This window comes from Pristiophorus japonicus, chromosome 17 (assembly GCF_044704955.1).
Source record: "Pristiophorus japonicus isolate sPriJap1 chromosome 17, sPriJap1.hap1, whole genome shotgun sequence".
Taxonomy (NCBI): domain Eukaryota; kingdom Metazoa; phylum Chordata; class Chondrichthyes; family Pristiophoridae; genus Pristiophorus; species Pristiophorus japonicus.
Genome location: NC_091993.1, coordinates 77,843,303 through 77,861,964, shown reverse-complemented (window position 1 = coordinate 77,861,964; position 18,662 = coordinate 77,843,303).

The following is an 18,662-nucleotide window of genomic DNA, read 5'->3' as shown; positions in this document are numbered from 1 at the left end:
CGCACCCCCTCACCCATGCTCTCTCTCCTCCACTCCCATCTCTCTCTCCTCCACTCCCACCTCTCTCTCTCTCTCTCCTCCCACTCCCACCTCTCTCTCTCTCTCCTCCACTCCCACCTCTCACTCCCCCCACCTCTCTCTCTCTCACACACACTCCCTCCCCCCTCTCTCTCACTCCTTTCTCTCCTCCACTCCCACCTCTCTCTCTCTCTCTCTCTCACACTCCCTCTCCCCTCTCTCTCACACTCCCCCCTCTCTCCCCTCTCTCACACTCCCCCTCTCTCCCTTCTCTCTCTCTCACTCCCTCCTCTCTCTCTCACTCCCCCCCCACCTCTCTCTCTCTCTCTCTCTCTCACACTCCCCCTCTCTCCCTTCTCTCTCTCTCACTCCCTCCTCTCTCCCTTCTCTCTCTCTCACTCCCCCCCCCCACACCTCTCTCTCTCTCTCTCTCACACTCCCCCTCTCTCCCTTCTCTCTCTCTCACTCCCTCCTCTCTCCCTTCTCTCTCTCTCACTCCCCCCCCACACCTCTCTCTCTCTCTCTCTCTCTCTCACACACTCCCCCTCTCTCCCTTCTCCCTTCTCCCTTCTCTCTCTCTCTCTCTCCCTCCCTCCCTCCCTCACTATATATGTATTACGGGCCATGGTGAGGTCAGACAGCAGTGTGAGCCCTCTCCAGTCACACAGTTGTTTGCAATCATCCTCCCATTTAATTCACGTTGATGTTCTCTCCCTGCCTCCCTTACATTACCTGCAGAGCCGGCTATCTCAGACACTCAAAGCAGGGTGTCTTGTGGAGGGAAGGCCCAGGCTCGACTCCTGCTTTGCAGTGAAGGATTCCCCAGGTCCTAACGCCCCTCCTGCTTTACTGGTAGCCACAGCAGTTATGATTGGTTCATTGTGCAGTGGCGATTTGCTATTTTCTGTCAACCCCCCAAAAAAAAGCTTGTGGTCTATTGCTACTAAAGAGGTCTGTGAAGCCACACACTATTGGTTCTGACTTTCCAATGTCATTCCTATTTTTGAGGCCCTTTCCAGTTCAGCAAGGAATCCTGTGTGTCTGCTCTGTGTCATTGGCACAGTAGTGGTCTACAGGTACACAGACTGCCAGACCATGTGCTGCTTCTGTAGTAGAACAGTACTCCATATGTATGTGGACTACACTCACCTGTAGTGTTTCAGAGATAGGCTAGGGGTTATGCTCATTCAAATATGGTACTCTCTCGTACTTTTTTATTAAAACAACTTGTAGGGTATATTTTCCTCTGCTAATGTTAGTGAGAGTAGCCACTGGAAGTATAAAGCAAGACAAGTCCACTCTAAACTAATGCTGGATTTATATCATCTGTAAAACTTATGACGTTTCAATCAGCGAAAAAGGGCTGCAGGAGACAACAGGGGCAATTCTACTATTTAGAGTAGGGGCAAAAAGATTAGGCACCCTCTCTCCTCCTTCCCCATTCCACCACCCCCAGTGTTGCATCAATGCTGTTTTTCTTTGAAAAGGTGCATGATTTTTTCCTTCTTCTGCGGCTTGTTACCAATGCAAGACAGCAGAAGCTTTATCACTATTGCATTGGATGGCTCATTTCCTGACTCTTCAAAGCTTTCCACCATCTACAAGGCACTTCACAGGAGTGTGATGGAATACACGCCACTTGCCACTTGCAGCTCCAACAATACTCAAGAAGCTCGACACCATCTAGGACAAAGCAGCCCGCTTGATTGGCACCCCAATCATTGGCTTAAGCATCCACCCCATCCACCACCAGCACACCGTGGCTGCAGTGTGTACTATTGACAGGATGCACTGCATCAACTCGCCAAGGTTTCTCCCAAACCTGTGACCCCCATCACCTAGAAGGACAAGGGCAGGAGGTGCATGGGGATGCCATCGCCTCCAATTTACCCTCAAAGTCACACACCATCCCGACTCGAACATAACTCGCCGTTTCTTCATGGTCGCTGAGTCAAAATCCTGGAACTCCCTCCCTACAGCACTGTGGGAGCACCTTCACCACACGGACTGCAGTGGTTCAAGACAAAACGTCAAAACAATCTTCTCAAGGGCAACTAGGGATGGGCAATAAATGATGGCCTTGCCAGCAACACCCATATCTTGAAGCCAAACTGTGTGAAGTTTGAGGACTGGTTTAAGTTTCACTCCCCAGTCAATTCTCTTTAGAAGTTCAGCTCAAGCTCTGAGTTATAATCAGTTCTATTGCTTGATTTTACTGAAGGTTATCGTAATGTATATTTGCTGAGTTTATTTATACCCACAATATTACCTTCATTTTCTGTGATAAAACAGGCATCACATTAAGAACCTGTGAATCAGGAAAACCAACAAATCCCAAATAACCTAGTGTTAGATCAGGCTAATGAGTGAGCGATTTTATTTTATTCCTCTGTGTGCTAACGCTAGGTGTGGTTTAACAGAGCTATCCATCCTCTAGTAATTCAGAAAATGGCTTCCTTCTTCATGAAATAAGCCCAGAATGTGAATTCTACATCATCAAGGGGGAGCTTGGTTGGATCACCATGAAATCATTCTATCCTCAACAATTTGCACTCATGCACATTTCCAGCAGTAAGCTGCCTTTATACAGAATTGTGCAGTGATATTATTGTAGAGACTGTGTGCTTATTACAAAAACAACTTGTATTTATATAGCACCTTTAATGTAAAAAAACATCCCAAGGCGCTTCACAGGATGATTATAAGACAAACATTTGAAACTGAGCCACATAAGAAGGATCAGTCGAAGAGGTAGGTTTTAAGGAGTGTCATAAAGGAGGAAAGAGAGTTAGAGAGGCGGAAAGGTTTAGGGAGTTCCAGAGCTTGGTTGAGCGATTATAATCAGGGATGCTTAGGAGGGCAGAATTAGAGGAGCACAGATATCTCGGGGGGATGTGAGGCTGAAGGAGATTACAGAGGTGGGGAGGGGCAAGGCCATGAAGGGATTTGTAAACAAGGATGAGAATTTTGAAATCGAGGCGTTGCTTAATCGGGAGCCAATGTAGGTCAGCGAGAACAGGGGCGATAGGTGAGTGGGACTTGGTGCGAGTTAGGACACAGGCTGCCGAGTTTTGGATGACCTCAAGTTTATGTAGAGTAGAATGTGGGAGGCCAGCCAGGAGTGTGTTGGAGTAGCCGAGTGTAGAGGTAACAAAGGTATGGATGAGGGTTTCAGCAGCAGATGAGCTGAGACAGGTGATGTTACAGAGGTGGAAATAGACGGTTTTAGTTATACCACGGATATGTGGTCAGAAGCTTATTTCAGGGACCCCCAAGGTTGCGAACAGCCTCAGACAGATGCTAAGGAGAGGGATGGTGTCAGTAGAGAACGGAGTTTGTGGCAGGGAACAAGACAATGACTTTGGTCTTCCCAATATTTAATTGGAGAAAATTTCTGCTCGTCCAGTGGATGTCGGACAAGCAGTCTGACAATTTAGATACCATGGAGTGGTCGAGAGAAGTGATGGTGAGGTAGAGCTGGGTGTCATCAGCGTACATGTGGAAACTGACGCTGTGTTTTCGGATGATGTCACCAAGGGGCACCATGTAGATGAGAAATAGGAGGGGGCCAAGGATAGATCCTTGGGGGACACCAGAGGTAACGATGCGGCGGCGAGAAGAGAAGCCATTGCAGGTGATTCTCTGGCTACGATTAGATAGATAAGAATGGAACCAGGCGAGTGCAGTCCCACCCAGCTCGACAATGGTGGAGAGGTGTTGGAGGAGGATGTAGTGATCAATCATGTCAAAGGCTGCAGACATGTCAAGGAGGATGAGGATGGATAGTTTACCTTTGTCACAGTCACAAAGGATATCATTTGTGACTTTGATGAGAACCGTTTCGGTACTGTGGCAGGGGCGGAAACCGGATTGGAGGGATTCAAACATGGAGTTCCGGGAAACATGTACATGGATTTGGGAGGCGACAACACATTCAAGGACTTTGGAGAGGAAAGGGAGGCTGGAGATGGGGCGGTAGCTTGCAAGCACAGTGGGGTCAAGGGTTGTGATTTTGAGCAGAGTGGTGATGATGACAGATTAGAAGGAGGGGGGCGGGGGGCAGTACCTGAGGAGAGAGAGAACCGTTAACAATGTCAGCTAACATGGGAGCCAAAAATGGAAGTTGGGTGGTCAGCAGTTTAGTGGGAATAGATTCAAGGGAGCAGGAAGTGGGTCTCATGGACAAGATGAGGGTGAAAAGTTCAAGAGACGAGATCGGAGAGAAACTGGAGAAAGATGCGAGTTCAGGACCAGGGCAGCGGGGAAGCTCAGAGGAAGTTTGGCCCGGTGGGCTAGGGGAAGGAAGGGAAGTGGCAGAGGCAGCTGATCAGATGGTCTCAATCTTAGAGACAAAGAAGTCCATGAGGTCCTCACACTTGTTGTTGGAGGAGAGTGTGGTGGAGACAGGGAAGAGGAGTTTAAGAAGACGGTTAGCAGTAGAGAATAGTAGTTGGGGATTATCTTTGCATTCCAGAATGATCCTGGAATAGTGAGCAGTTTTGGCAGACAAGTGTAGCAACTGAAAATGCTTTATGTGGGCCAGCCAGATCTGGCAGTGATTGGCTAAACCAGCTGTCCACCACATCTGTTCAAGTCTGTGCCTTTTGGACTTGTGGGAGTGAAGATGAGGGGCGTACCTGGGGGAACGGCCAGGGTGAGAGAGAGCAATGGTTTTAAATAGGGACTAGGGCATCAAAGATGGTGGTTGAGCAGATCGGTGGTTGCAGAAAATGTTGGTCAATGGAGGGCCAAAGGCTGGACAGTTTGAAGTAGATAAGTGCAGTTGTGAGAGAGTTTGGAGAGAGTTTTTTTCTAGGGGTGGACACGGAAGGAAGTAGGGTTGAATTGGGGAAGGGGATGTGGGTGGAAAGCGATACAAGGAATTAGTCAGAGATGGCCTTATCTGCAATTGACATGGTGGGAATAGTGAGGCCATGAGAGATGACAAGGTCAAGGGGGAAGCTGTGAATATGGGTTAAGGAATTCGCATGGAGGATGAGATTAAGGGAGAGTAGGAGGGTAGCGAACTCAGAAGAGAGAGAGCACGATGAATTGAGATGGAGGTTGAAATCACCGAGGATGAGAAGTCGCTCGGTACAGAGGCTGAGGGAGGAAAGCAGTGAAGATATCTTGGTGATAAAAATGTTGTCGTACATGGATGGGCGGCAGAGAAGAAGAATTTTAAATGAGAGGTGAGGGGGTGGAATATGGTGAGATGTTCAAAGGAGGAGGAAGTGCTGGAGGAGTAGGGGGACAGACGTAGATGTGATTTGATGATGAGAGCCACACTGCCACCACGGGGGTCTGGGCAGGGCAAGTGGTGGAAGGTATAGCCAGGCAGGGAAGCTTCATTTAAGGGTAAGATGTCATCACCCCTCAGCCAAGTTTCGGTCAGGGCCATGATATCGATGCAATTATCTACGATAAGCTCATGGATGGCAAGGGCCTTGTTCGCAAGCGGTGGCATAAGGCTCAGGAAGGAGAATTTAATACTGTTGATACATTACGCTTAAATAGACAGTGAGATAGTTTTCTAGTCGATGGTGCAGTTTCTAGATTTGGCCACAAGGTGGATATACCCTGGTCAGACTCCCCTCATTTCACAGAACTATAGAAGTTCACATCGTGTCTGTGCTGGACCAATTCAGAACAAATTGCACAGTCCTACTCTCGCCTCACAGTCCTGTATCTTCATCTGCTTCAAATATGTATCTACTTTTCTCTTAAAAAATGCAATGGTCTCTGACCCAACTATTCTCTGCAAAAATGCATTCTATCCTCTAACAACTCTGTATAAATGGATTTCTCCTAAACTCTCTGCTCATGCTCAGCAGTCTTTAATTGATGACTCCTTGTACAAATGTAGCATTGCCTATTTACCCTTGTACATTATGCCTCCAATTGTAAAACCGCAAATTCTATTAGATCTTTTTATGGCTTTATTCACCTGCACTTGCACTTTGAGGAAGTTACGATTTGAACACCTAGGTCTCTCTCCTCATCCACAGCCTACAGTGCCTTTCCATTGAGTGTTCACTCCCATTCTTTGATTGTTTCTCTCCCATGATGTATTATTACCTCACACATTAAATTCAATCTGCCACCCGTCTGCCTATTCTGCTAATATGTCTGTCTGATTGGAAAACCGCAAATGTAATGCCCCTATTTAAAAAAAGGAAGCAGACAGAAAGCAGGAAACTATAGACCAGTTAGCCTAACATCTGTCGTTGGGAAAATGCTTTATTAAGAAAGCAGTAGCAGTACATTTGGAAAAGCATAATTCAATCAAGCAGAATCAGCATGGTTTTATGAAAGGAAAATTATGTTTGACAAATTTGCTGGAGTTCTTTGAGGATATAATGAGCAGGGTGGATAAGGGGGAACCAGTGAGTGTGGTGTATCTGGATTTCCAGAAGGTATTCGATAAGGTGCCACATAAAAGGTTACTGCATAAGCTAAGAGCTCACGGGATTGGAGGTAATATATTAGCATGGATAGAGGATTGGCTAACTAAAAGCAAACAGAGAGACGGGATAAATGGATCATTTGCCGGTTGGCAAAAGGGTGCCACAGGGATCGGTGCTGGGGCTTCAACTATTTACAATCCATATTAATGACTTGGATGAAGGGACTGAGTGTAATGTAACCAAGTTTGCTGATGATACAAAGATGGGTGGGAAAGCAATTGTGAGGAGGACATAAAGAATCTGCAAAGGAATATAGACCGGCTAAATGAGTGGGCAAACATTTCGCAGATGTGAGAAAGTGTGAGGTTATCCACTTTGGCAGGAAAAATAAAAAAGCTAATTATTATTTTAATGGAGACAGATAACAAAATGCTGCAGTACAGAGGGACCTGGGGGTTCTTATGCATGAAACAATAAAAATTAGTATGCAGGTACAGCAAGTAATCAGGAAGGCAAATGGAATGTTGGCCTTTATTCCAAGGGGGATAGAGTATAAAAGCAGAGAAGTCCTGCTACAACTGTACAGGTTATTGGTAAGGCCACACCTAGAGTACTGCACACAGTTTTGGTCTCTTTATTTAAGGAGGGATAAACTTGCATTAGAGGCAGTTCAGAGAAGGTTCACTCGTTTGATTCCTGAGATGAAGGGGTTGGCTTATGAAGAAAGATTGAGCAGGTTGGACCTATTTTTGTTGAAGTTTAGAAGAATAGGAGGTGATCTTATTGAAGCATATAAGATACTGAGGGGGCTTGACAGGGTAGATGCAGAGAGGATGTTTCCACTCGTGGGCGAATCTAGAACTAGGAGGCATAGTTTCAGAATAAGGGGAATAACTGAGATGAGGAAGAATTTCTCTCAGAGGGTTGTAAATGGGTGGAATCCCCTGCCTCAGAGAGCTGCGGAGGCTGGGTCACTGAATATAGTTAATGTGGAGATAGACAGATTTTTGAATGGTAAGAGAGTCAAGGGTTATGGGGATGGACAGGGAAGTGGAGCTGAGCCTAAGATCAAATCAGCCATGGTCTTATTAAATGGCGGAGCAGGCACGAGGGGCCAAATGGCCGACTCCTGCTCCTATTTCTTATGTTATGTTCTTAAATAAAATGGCTGGTTAAAGAGGAAATTGATGCAATAGTAAGAAAGGACATTAGCTTAGATGATGTGGAATCGGTATGGGTGGAGCCAAGGGGCAGAAAACGCTAGTGGGAGTTGTGTACAGACCACCAAACAGTAGTAGTGAGGTTGGGGACAGAATCAAACAAGAAATTAGGGATGCATGCAATAAAGGTACAGCAGTTATCATGGGTGACTTTAATCTACATATTGATTGGGCTAACCAAACTGGTAGCATTGTGGTGGAGGAGGATTTCCTGGAGTGTATTCGGGATGGTTTTCTAGACCAATATGTCGAGGAACCAACTAGAGAGCTGGCCATCCTAGACTGGGTGATGTGTAATGAGAAAGGACTAATTAGCAATCTTGTTGTGCGAGGCCCCTTGGGGAACAATGACCACAACATGGTAGAATTCTTTATTAAGATGGAGAGTGACACAGTTAATTCAGAAACTAGGGTCCTGAACTTAAGGAAAGGTAACTTCGATGGTTTGAAGCGTGAATTGGCTAGAATAGACTGACAAATGACACTTAAAGGGTTGACGGTGGATAGGCAATGGCAAACATTTAAAGATCACATGGATGAACTTTAACAATTGTACGTCCCTATCTGGAGTAGAAATAAAACGGGGAAGGTGGCTCAACTGTGGTTAACAAGGAAAATTAAGGATAGTGTTAAATCCAAGGAAGAGGCATATAAATTGGCCAGAAAAAGCAGCAAACCTGAGGACTGGGAGAAATTTAGAATTCAGCAAAGGAGGAAAAAGGGTTGAATTAAGAGGGGGAAAATAGTGTACGAGAAGAAGCTTGCTGGGAACATAAAAACTGACTGCAAAAGCTTCTATAGATATGTGAAGAGAAAAAGATTAGTGAAGACAAACGTAGGTCCCTTGCAGTCGGATTCAGGTAAATTTATAATGGGGAACAAAGAAATGGCGGAACAATTGAACAGGTACTTTGGTTCTGTCTTCACGAAGGAAGACACAAATAACCTTCCGGAAGTACTAGGCGACCGAGGGTCTAGTGAGAAGCAGGAACTGAAGGATATCCTTATTAGGTGGGAAATTGTGTCAGGGAAATTGATGGGATTGAAGGCCGATAAATCCCCGGGGCCTGATAGTCTGCATCCCAGAGTACTTAAGGAAGTGGCCCTAGTAATAGTGGATGCATTGGGGATCATTTTCCAACAGTCTATTGACTCTGGATCAGTTCCTATGGACTGGAGGGTAGCTAATGTAACACCACTTTTTAAAAAGGGAGGGAGAGAGAAAGTGGGTAATTATAGATCGGTTAGCCTGACATCAGTGGTGGGGGAAATGTTGGAATCAATTATTAAGGATGAAATAGCAGCACATTTGGAAAGCAGTGACAGGATCAGTCCAAGTCAGCATGGATTTATGAAGGGGGAATCATGCTTTACAAATCTTCTGGAATTTTTTGAGGATGTAACTAGTAGAGTGGATAAGGGAGAACCAGTGGATGTGGTGTATTTGGACTTTCAAAAGGCTTTTGACAAGGTCCCACACAAGAGATTGGTGTGCAAAATCAAAGCACATGGTATTGGGGGTAATATACTGACATGGATAGAGAACTGGTTGGCAGACAGGAGGCAGAGAGTCGGGAAAACGGGTCCTTTTCAGAATGACAGGCAGTGACTAGTGGAGTGCCGCAGGGCTCAGTGTTGGGACCCCAGCTCTTTACAATATATATCAATGATTTGGATGAAGGAATTGAGTATAATATCTCCAAGTTTGCAGATGACACTAAACTGGGTGGTGGTGTGAGCTGTGAGGGGGATGCTCGGAGGCTGCAGGGTGATTTGCACAGGTTAGGTGAGTGGGCAAATGCATGGCAGATGCAGTATAATGTGGATAAATGTGAGGTTATCCATTTTGGGGACAAAAACGCGAAGACAGAATGTTATCTGAATGGCGGCAGATTAGTAAAAGGGGAGGTGCAACGAGACCTTGGTGTTATGGTTCATCAGTCATTGAAAGTTGGCACACAGATACAGCAGGCGTTGAAGAAGACAAATGGTATGTTGGCCTTCATAGCTAGGGTATTTGAGTATAGGAGCAGGGAGGTCTTGCTGCAGTTGTACAGGGCCTTGGTGAGGCCTCACCTGGAATATTGTGTTCAGTTTTGGTCTCCTAATCTGAGGAAGGACATTCTTGCTATTGAGGGAGTGCAGCGAAGGTTCACCAGACTGATTCCCGGGATGGCAGGACTGACATATGAGGAGAGACTGGATCAACTGGGCCTTTATACATTGGAGTTTGGAAGGATGAGAGGGGATCCCATAGAAACATATAAAATTCTGATGGGACGGGACAGGTTAGATGTGGGTATAATGTTCCCGATGTTGGGGAAGTCCAGAACCAGGGGACACAGGCTTAGGATAAGGGGGTAGGCCATTTAGGACTGAGATGAGGAGAAACTTCTTCACTCAGAGTTGTTAACCTGTGGAATTCTCTGCCGCAGAGAGTTGTTGATGCCAGTTCATTGGATATATTCAAGAGGGAGTTAGATATGGCCCTTATAGCTAAGGGGATCAAGGGGTATGGAGAGTAAGCAGGAAAGGGGTATGGAGGGAATGATCAGCCATGATCTTATTGAATAATGGTGCAGGCTCGAAGGGCCGAATGGCTCACTCCTGCACCTATTTTCTACGTTTCTAAATCCTCTTTCTCAATCTAGGCATAATTTTGCTCGCTTTTGTTGAGCATACGTGATGCAAAGGCAGCTGATTTCTCCTGCCCATCATTCATAACATGGTTGATCATTGCTCCCACACCATACCCAGAGGCATCACATGCTAGTCTTAGTTCACGAGTCAGAGTATAATGGACAAGAAGAGCACTACAGCTCAAGCGTCACTTGCATGTGTCATATGCATCCTGTTGCTCTTTGTCCCATATCCAACGCACACCTTTTTTAAATAAATAATGGAGTGGTGCGAGCACCATTGCTAGTCCAGGAAGAAAACAAGCATAATATTAGCCCATGCCTAAACAGGATCGTAATTGAGTAACGTTTTTCGGTTCCAGAGCCATCATGATGGCTTGCAATTTCTCCTTAACTGGTTGGGGACCATTTTCATCAAACCGCAATCCTGGATAAACCAGCTCATACTGTATGAATGCAGCTTCAGATTATGGTCATTGAATCATCTGAATACTTCTAAGATTTCCAGGTTTTCTTTCTCTATGTCAGTGGCTGCTAACACATCATCTCGATTGCACAAACAGTAATTCATTCCCTTTAAAATATCTTTGGTGAGGACTTGATACAATAGGGCAACTTAGTGGATGAATATAAACCTTTGTGTGTGTTGACTGTCAGATAGTGTTGGCTATCCTTATCAACGTTGAGTTGAGCATAGAAGTGGGAAAGATCCAGTTTTTGAAGACCTTGGCTCCCGCCAGTTCTGCATACAGGTCCTGTGATGTGGGTAAAGTATACTGTTCATCATCAACTGCTTGATTCAGGGTAATTTTATAATCCCCACAGAGCCATACCGTTTTGTCTGCCTTTGGAACTACAACTAACAGGGTGGCCCAGTCACTCCTGTCATTCTTTAATAAAACTCCGTTTTTCTCCAACTTAACCTGCGATTTTAATACATATGGCACCAGCCTTGGTCTACAAAAAATAGCTTTGACATCCGACCTAATCCGAATATGTGCATTGTATCCCTTGATGCCCTCTTACGAGTCCTCAAACATGTTGGCTAGATATTCTGCTGGAGAAATATGCTAAGACGTAACCATTTCTGTCCTACAGATGCAGTACCAATCCAAACAAAGCACTCTTACCCAATCTTTGCCCATAAGTGTCCGCTGATTGATGTATTTCACTATAATAATAGGTAATCTTGCTTGTTGGCCCTGGTATTGTACTATACACTTCATTTGTCCAAGCGTCTGCAGTTTTTCCCCGGAATATGTTTTCAGCTATGCTGAGCTCGACTTTAGTGGTATGCCCCTGAAATTCTTGCACTATACATCCTGACTCATTATTGAGCAATCAGCTACTGTACCTATTGTCATATTAATCCATCAATTATCAGTACTACCGTTCTGAAATGCTGACATAAGGAATGTATTGCATTGCCCTTCACTGCATATACACCAAAACACAGTTCTGATCAGTTTCCACCCAATGAAGTCTTTGATTATCATTGGGCCCGTCCTTGGATTTACATATGGTTGCAATGTATCCCCTTACTTGGCACCAGTAGCATCTTGCCCACTTGTACTGACACTGTTGTGCAGTATGGTTGCCATTACACCTATGACATCTATTGTTATGGTTTCATAACTCTCCCTCTGACTAGGGCTCACCCTGTTGTGTGTTTCTATAGCCCGATGACTGAACTGCTACTACAGTCGGTATTGGGTGAAATTCCTTAATATTTTTCTCTGCCATCTCCATGGAGGTGATTATCTTGCAAGCTTTCTCAAAAGAGAAATCATTCATACCTCACAATTTTAATTGGATGCATTCATCCGTTAGTTCAAAGACAAATTTATCTCAAAGAGCCCTATCTAGGAATCCTCCAAAATTGCAGTGTAGAGATAATTTTCTTATGGTAACAATGTATTCACTGATGGTTTCATCAGGTCTTTGGTTTCTCATTGCGAACATATAGCTCTCCGCTATTTCTAACCTGGTGGGCCAAAATGATTTTCCAATCTCTGTAGTATATCTGGGAATGTAGCATCCTTAACTTTTCTCGGGGTTAACAAATTCACTAAGAAACTATAATTCTCTGCACCAATCATGACTAACAGAATAGTTTTCATCTTCTCGTGCACTGCTTGACTCCTTATGTGTGACTTTGCACACCTGCTGGGACTTCATTGACATCATTAGCTCTAAAAAAACATTTGCAATCTTTCACAGTAGGATCTAAACAATTCCTTATTCTTGTCAAAGGCTCCCAAAGTACTGACATAAATCGTTGTCAGATCCATATTGCCTTCTTAGCTTAATAGCCGTTAAGCACTCTTAATAATTTCAAATTGCTTTTCAATGACAAAGAGAGCTTGTGGGAAGCCATTTAGTCAGTTCATCACTGTTCAGTACTCTCAAAAAAAAAAGTGGTCCTCCTATCCTCATTCGGGAATCACGCTGCCGGTATATCTACCTGCCGTGCTCCACTTGCATTTGTCTTCTCATAAAAAGGAAATTCCACCAAAAATGTCTTCATGAAGAAAGTCCCAAACTCATCGTGATTTTCATGGGCTCCTTGCTTCAGAATTCATAGCAACACATTGTTATTAAGAACTAATTGGTTATTAGCAAAAGTTTAACAAGCACACTACACATTACCAGTTCATCCAGCAGGCTCACAACCACATGCCTCGTCGTGGATCTCCTAAACCCAACTAACTGGAGTTTTATTGAGATTTGTGAACATCACGTGACTGGCTAAGCCACTCACAACTCAACAGCTCTACACGATTTGAGTGAAAACTATAAATCAAGTGCCCCCCCCTTAAAAAGGGACACTAAAACCGTCAAATTAAACCAATTAAACATTTTACATTATTGGATCAAATTAAAATTTGGTTACTGGGGGTAATGATGCACTCCAGTCCCTCCGGCGCCCACCTCGCGTGGAAGGTGATGAGCGTACCAGTGGACAACGCATGCTTCCATCTCCAGGGACACCCTGGCTCAAACATAACCACGGAAGAGAGGCAGGCAGTCGGGCTGAACTCAACAGCCCCACAACTCTTTTGTTGCAAAACAAAATAAATGTTAAATCAAGTGCCCCCTTATTAAAGGGGGGGGGGTGTTGGGGTGGGAGGGCACTCCAACAAACACTTTTCAGGAGCCTTTTTTTTTGGGGGGGGGGTTATCGGTTTTTTTGGGCACAGAGAGGCAAATTATACAAGTGCCCCCTGACTTGGAGGGGGGGGGGGCACTAAAACCAGAAATAGAAACAAATTCAACTTTAAAACATATAAAATCAAATTAAACTTTGGTTGCTGGGGGTGATGATGCACCTTGTTCCTCCGGCGCCCACCTCTCGCGGAAGTCCACGAGCGTACCGATGGATACCGCATGCTCCATCTCCAGGGACACCCAGGCTCGAACATAACCACGGAAGAGAGGCAGGCAGTCGGGCTGAACTCAACAGTCCCACAAACCTATGAGCATACTCACAGGTGCATACATTACAATTGTTGGTTTTAGGTTTTGAAGAGCTCTTAATTGGTCCACGTAGTCAGTCCTGAACCAACACGAATCATTTTACTCGCTGTACATACAAGATAACGAGTCACAAAAATGACAGTGTGAGCGCTTAATAATAACCAGCCTGGACGGTTCTATTATAGACAATAAAAACATACCATCTTCACTATAAATGCTTGTATTGCTAAAATATTAAAACAAAATTGTTGGAAGTACATAGCAGGCCATATTAAACTCTGTTTCAGGTTGAGACTGTACCCCAGCTGAAGAGTACAGAACTCTAATTAAAAGGCACATCTCGAAATGTTCCCCTATATCATCTTCTTTCCTTACACCAATCAACGGCTGATTTTATTCCCGATTTCCAGCATTTCTTCTTTTACAAAAAGTGACGCAGCAGTGTTGCAGACATAGTCGATGATTGAGTTACATAAGCTGAATTTTGTAGCCAAGTTCCTAATAAATGATTGCAGGAATTCAACAGAATCATCTGTAAAAATCAGGCACCAATGTCAGGGAACTCAAAGAGGACATGATTTGAATTTATTTTGTCTCTTCAGCTGAAAGGAACAGGAACAGGCAGAGGAAAAGTAGAGAACTTTATCTAAAAAGAGTTTAATCACCTTTAAATGGTATCTGTAATCAAACTAGTCGTTAGATTGCTACAACAGCTTGTATTTATTTAGTGCCTTTAACATAAGAAATAGGAGCAGGAGTAGGCCACAGGGCCCCTCGAGCCTGCTCCGCCATTCAATAAGATCATGGCTGATCTGATTATGGACTCAGCTCCACTTCCCCGCCCGCTCCCCATAACCCCTTATCGTTTAAGAAACTGTCTATTTCTCTCTTAAATTTATTCAATGTCCCAGCTTCCACAGCTCTCTGAGGCAGCGAATTCCACAGATTTACAACCCTCAAGAGAAGAAATTTCTCCCCATCTCTGTTTTAAAAGGGGTGGCCCCTTATTGTAAGACCATGCCCTCTAGTTATAGTCTCCCCATCAGTGGAAACATCCTCTCTGCATCCACCTTGTCAAGCCCCCTCATAATCTTATATGTTTCGATAAGATCACCTCTCATTCTTCTGAATTCCAATGAGTAGAGGCCCAACCTACTCAACCTATCCTCAAAAGTCAACGCCCTCATCTCCAGAATCAACCTAGTGAACCTTCCCTGAACTGCCTCCAAAGCAAGTATATCCTTTCGTAAATATGGAGACAAAAACTGCATGCAATATTCCAGGTGTGGCCTCACCAATACCCTGTATAGCTCTAGCAAGACTTCCCTGTTTTTATACTCCATCCCCTTTGTAATAAAGGCCAAGATTCCATTGGCCTTCCTGATCACCTGCTGTACCTGCATACTATCGGTGATATATTCAAAGAGCACAAGCACACACAGCTTCCAACATGGCAGGCAGCCCTCTCAGAAGCCTCCGAAAATCTGCCTGGTTCTGTTTATTATTAACCCTGCACTTGCGGTACACAATACGTCCACATCCACAGTGTGGAGCTACAAACATTACAAGCTTACAGACATTACACTTCTCCGTCATTAATGAAGAAGCCATCATAACAAACATCATACATAACTTTCCTGTTTATACATAACACAGGATATAAACGTACTTTTTTTTCTCCATATTTAAAAATTTAACTTCACCACTTGTTTTCTGTTTCGAAGAGGATACCTTCACTCTCGAACAGAACCTTCCAAACATGGTGTCGAATCTAAACTCATTCGAGGCTCACCCTGAGGAACATTTTCCTCCACGGAATTTCCTTGATTTTCATTTGAACTCACTAACTTCAGGCTCTTTGTTTTCCTGACTCAGACTCAGGCCTTCATTCCTGATTCTCTCCTGGATTTGTTTCCAGTACATTGGATTTAGGATTTGCTACTGGTATATCGAAACTATCTGATGAGTCAGAAATAATTGAATCATTCCCACCTTCAACTCCTTCCATGTCTGTAGGTAAAATATGATCAATATAAACAAACATAACCTGTCCATTATCAAACATCTTGACCAAATATGTGCGAGGACCACATATCTTCACCACTCTTCCTGGTAACCACTTTAACCATTTATGGTGATGGTTCTTCACTCACTTTTTGGTTTAATTTCACACTTCTCTCTTTTACTCTACCTCTATCATGATTCTCTTTCTGTCTTAATTGTGTCTCTTCTACGGACTATGCCAAATTTGGCTTTAACAACGAGAATCTGGTTCGTGGCTGTCATTTGAGAAACAACTCTGCTGGTGTTCTACCAGTAGTTGTATGAGCAGTATTTCGATATGTAATCAAAAAATTAGCTAATTTGTGATCCAATGACAACTGTCGTTTCCTTGGATTTGGATCTAACATTTGTTTTATGAGGGCACGTTTTACAATTTGTACATTGCGCTCTGCTGCACCATTCGAAGCAAGATGGTATGGTGGAACCTTGGTATGTTGCACGCCATTTTTGCTCGTGAATTGTGCAAATTCTTCTGAATGAAATTGTGGTCCATTATCTGAAACAATTTCTTCAGGGAGGCCAAATGAAGAAAATCATTTTCATAAAATGTCCAATGTTTTATGTTGTTATTTCCTACTTTGGAAACACCTCAATCCACTTCAAATGGCTATCAATCACAATGAACAATTGTTGTCCTTCTAAATCAGCAAAATCAATATATAGCCTTTGCCACACCCTGGGAGGCCATTTCCATGGCTGTAATGGTACTGGTGGTGGTTGCTTGCTTGCTTACCGATTGATATGTCGTACACTGACTCACGATGTACTCAAGACCTGGCCACCATAAATAACTGCGTGCAAAACTCCTGGTCAAGCACATTCCCAGGTGCTGGTCATGGTGGTCTCCCAATAATTTGGACCGGAATTTATTTGGTATAACCACTCTTGCACCCCACATGATACAATCTTTATGTACTGATAATTCATTCCTATGAATGAAGAATGGATGTGTATCTTTGTCTGTTCCCTGGTTTGGCCATCCATTTGCAATATACTCATACACCTTTGACATCACTGGGTCACGTTTGGTTGCTCTACCAATCTCTTCAGCTGTGACTGGCAGTTCAACAATGTATGAAAAATAAAACACTTCTTCCCTATTGGGTGTAACTTGTGATAGGGAAGGCAATCTAGACATTACATCAGCATTACTGTGATCAGCTGATCATCTGTATTCAATATCATATGTATATGCTGACAAAATCAAAGCCCATCTCTGCATTCGGGCTGCAGCTAATGTTGGAACTGGGGACTTTGGATGGAGGATTGCTGTTATGGACCATAAGCCCCTAACGATGGTAAACTTACAAGTATTTGTGAAAATTCTTGACCCCAAAAATGAATGCCAAAGCTTCCCTTTCAATTTGCACATAATTACTCTCACTGGAACTGAGAGTGCGTTAAGCAAAAGCAATTGGTCTCTCCTCCCCAATACTTAATACATGAGATTACTGCCCCAACTCCATACAGAGAGGCATCACATGCTAGCTTAATCTCCTTAGATACGTCAGTGAACTAACATGATGCTCTCTACCAATTTGCTTTTACACTCCTTGAATGCTGTATCGCATTCTTTTGACCACTTCCAATGGACTTGTTTTTTCAAAAGTTCATTCAGTGGTTGTAATACTGTAGCCAAATTTGGTGGGAACTTCCCACAATAGTTCAAAAGACCCAAGAATGAATGAAGTTCAATGACATTCCTGGGAGTGGTTGCATTTCTGATCGCATCCAATTTTTCCATGGTTGGATCTAAACCATTTTTGTCTACTCTGTACTATAAATACTCCACTGAGTTTTTAAATAACTCACACTTACGAGCAGACACTCGTATTCTGTGCTTCTCTAGCCATTTGAGGACTTCATTCAAAATGTGATTATGAATTTGCCTATTTGGTGCGGAAATTAGTATGTCATCCAAATAACATACTACTCCTTCAATACCTTGCAAAATCTGGTTAATCACCCCTTGGAATATGGCAGGGGCAGAAGACACTCCAAACGGTAGCCTATTAAATTGATATAGGCCGAGATGAGTATCTATAGTCAAACATGACTTGGACTCCTCATCTAGTTCAAGCTATAAGTAGGCATTCGTAAGATCCAGTTTTGAGAAGATCTGACCATCTGTCAGTGTTGTGAACAAATCTTCTATAATCGGCAATGTATTGGGGACATTACCCTCTAGAACCTGGTTTACAGTTACTTTATAATCACCACACAATCTTACCTTACCATCGGACTTAGAAACATAGAAACATAGAAAATAGGTGCAGGAGTAGGCCATTCGGCCCTTCTAGCCTGCACCGCCATTCAATGAGTTCATGGCTGAACATGCAACTTCAGTACCCCATTCCTGCTTTCTCACCATACCCCTTGATTCCCCCTAGTAGTAAGGACTACATCTAACTCCTTTTTGAATATATTTAGTGAATTGGCCTCCACAACTTTCTGTGGCAGAGAATTCCACAGGTTCACCACTCTCTGGGTGAAAAGTTTCTCCTCATCTCGGTCCTAAATGGCTTACCCCTTATCATTAGACTGTGACCCCTGGTTCTGGACTTCCCCAACATTGGGAACATTCTTCCTGCATCTAACCTGTCTAAACCCATCAGAATTTTAAACGTTTCTATGAGGTCCCCTCTCATTCTTCTGAACTCCAGTGAATACAAGCCCAGTTGATCCAGTCTTTCTTGATAGGTCAGTCCCACCATCCCGGGAATCAGTCTGGTGAACCTTCGCTGCACTCCCTCAATAGCAAGAATGTCCTTCCTCAGGTTAGGAGACCAAAACTGTACACAATACTCCAGGTGTGGCCTCACCAAGGCTCTATACAA